The following is a 2,393-nucleotide window of genomic DNA, read 5'->3' on the forward strand; positions in this document are numbered from 1 at the left end:
GAAGTTCTTATTGTACAGATCTTTCCCTTGCTTGGTTAAAGTCACCCCGAGGTACTTTATATTATTTGGATCTATTATGAAGGGTGTCATTTCCCTAATTTCTTTCTCGGCCTGTTTCTCTTTTGTGTAGAGGAAGGCTACTGATTTATTTGAGTTAATTTTATACCCAGCAACTTTGCTGAAGTTGTTTATCAGCTTTAGTAGTTCTCTGGTGGAACTTTTGGGATCACTTAAATATACTATCATATCATCTGTAGATAGTGATTTTTTGACTTCTTCTTTTCGATCTGTATCCCTTGACCTCCTTTTGTTGTCTGATTGCTCTGGCTAGAACTTCAAGAACTATATTGAATAAGTAGGGAGAGAGTGGGCAGCCTTGTCTAGTCCCTGATTTTAGTGGGATTGCTTCAAGTTTCTCTCCATTGGAGTTTAATGTTAGCAACTGGTTTGCTGTATATGGCTTTTACTATGTTTAGGTATGGGCCTTGAATTCCTATTCTTTCCAGGACTTTTATCATGAAGGGGTGTTGAATTTTGTCAAATGCTTTCTCAGCATCTAATGAAATGATCATGTGGTTTTGTTCTTTCAGTTTGTTTATATAATGGATCACGTTGATGGTTTTCCGTATATTAAACCATCCCTGCATGCCTGGGATGAAGCCTACTTGATCATGGTGAATGATTGTTTTGATGTGCTCTTGGATTCGGTTTGCCAGAATTTTTTGAGTATTTTGCATCGATATTCATAAGGGAAATTGGTCTGAAGTTCTCTTTCTTTGTTGGGTCTTTGTGTGGTTTAGGTATAAGAGTAATTGTGGCTTCATAGAAGGAATTCGGTAGTGCTCCATCTGTTTCAATTTTGTGGAATAGTTTGGATAATATTGGTGCGAGGTCTTCTATGAAGGTCTGATAAATTCTGCACTAAACCCGTCTGGACCTGGGCTCTTTTTGGTTGGGAGACCTTTAATGACTTCTTCTATTTCCTTAGGAGTTATGGGGTTGTTTAACTGGTTTATCTGTTCCTGATTTAACTTCGGTACCTGGTATCTGTCTAGGAAATTGTCCATTTCCTGCAGATTTTCAAGTTTTGTTGAATATAGGCTTTTATAGTAAGATCTGATGATTTTTTGAATTTCCTCTGAATCTGTAGTTATGTCTCCCTTTTCATTTCTGATTTTGTTAATTTGGACACACTCTCTGTGTCCTCTCGTTAGTCTGGCCAAGGGTTTATCTATCTTGTTGATTTTCTCAAAGAACCAACTTTTGGTTCTGTTGATTCTTTCTATGGTCCTTTTTGTTTCTACTTGGTTGATTTCGGCTCTGAGTTTGATTATTTCCTGCCTTCTACTCCTCCTGGGTGTATTTGCTTCTTTTTGTTCTAGAGCTTTTAGGTGTGCTGTCAAGCTGCTGACATATGCTCTTTCCTGTTTCTTTCTGCAGGCACTCAGCGCTATGAGTTTTCCTCTTAGCACAGCTTTCATTGTGTCCCATAAGTTTGGGTATGTTTTATCTTCATTTTCATTAAATTCTAAAAAGTCTTTAATTTCTTTCTTTATTTCTTCCTTGACCAGGTTATCATTGAGTAGAGCATTGTTCAATTTCCACGTATATGTGGGCATTCTTCCCTTATTGTTATTGAAGACCAGTTTTAGGCCGTGGTGGTCTGATAGAAAAATATGGAACGCTTCACGAATTTGCGTGTCATCCTTGCGCAGGGGCCATGCTAATCTTCTCTGTATCGTTCCAATTTTAGTATATGTGCTGCCGAAGCGAGCACCATACGCACATCTATTGACTATGTATCTACTTGTCGTGATTGGTACTTTTACTCCATTAAATTGGGCAAAAAGTTCATGTTTGATTTGCTTTTGATTAAATAGGCTAAGCTTTAAAGAGGAAAGAGTAGCCACTACGTGTACATGTCAGATTATCTTTTCTCAGGCTTTTCCACCCACATCCAGACACCTAAGGCTTCCAGTCAAGCTCAGTTTAGAAGCCCAGGCCAGGTTTCATCCTGGAGGGTTTCGGGGACCGTTTGTTCTTGGCTCTTCCCGTCTTTTCCTCTTCCACTTTGCTAACACTTGGGCCTGTCTGGGGTTGTGTTTTCTTCCTACTCAAGGTTTCCAAATTCCAGGGCCTGCATACAGAGATCTCTCTGTCTCTCTGACTCTGTCTCTGTTTCTGTCTCCATCTCTCTCGCTCTCTTTCTTTGCTACAAGAACATGGTTGATATTTTCCAGATAAAGAAGCTTGCATGTTTTGCAAAGTTTGCTTGAGGGCAATAATCCTAATGTACAGTGTCACCTGTCTAATAGCAAACACAGATCTGTATCCACGGTACAATGCTGATTCATCCAGGATCCCCCTCCCATACATACTTATTGAGCAAAATG

At 39.3% G+C, this 2,393-nt stretch overlaps 1 non-coding gene across 1 annotated transcript; it reads right to left on the reverse strand.

Annotated features, from left to right (window-relative positions):
* Positions 1-1,670: 1,670 nt before the first annotated feature.
* Positions 1,671-1,777, reverse strand: LOC116894833. Its single transcript, XR_004387048.1, has one exon. It is a non-coding gene; the product is annotated as a U6 spliceosomal RNA (small nuclear RNA).
* Positions 1,778-2,393: the final 616 nt, after the last annotated feature.

The sequence above is a fragment of the Rattus rattus genome, chromosome 2, assembly GCF_011064425.1.
Source record: "Rattus rattus isolate New Zealand chromosome 2, Rrattus_CSIRO_v1, whole genome shotgun sequence".
NCBI lineage: Eukaryota > Metazoa > Chordata > Mammalia > Rodentia > Muridae > Rattus > Rattus rattus.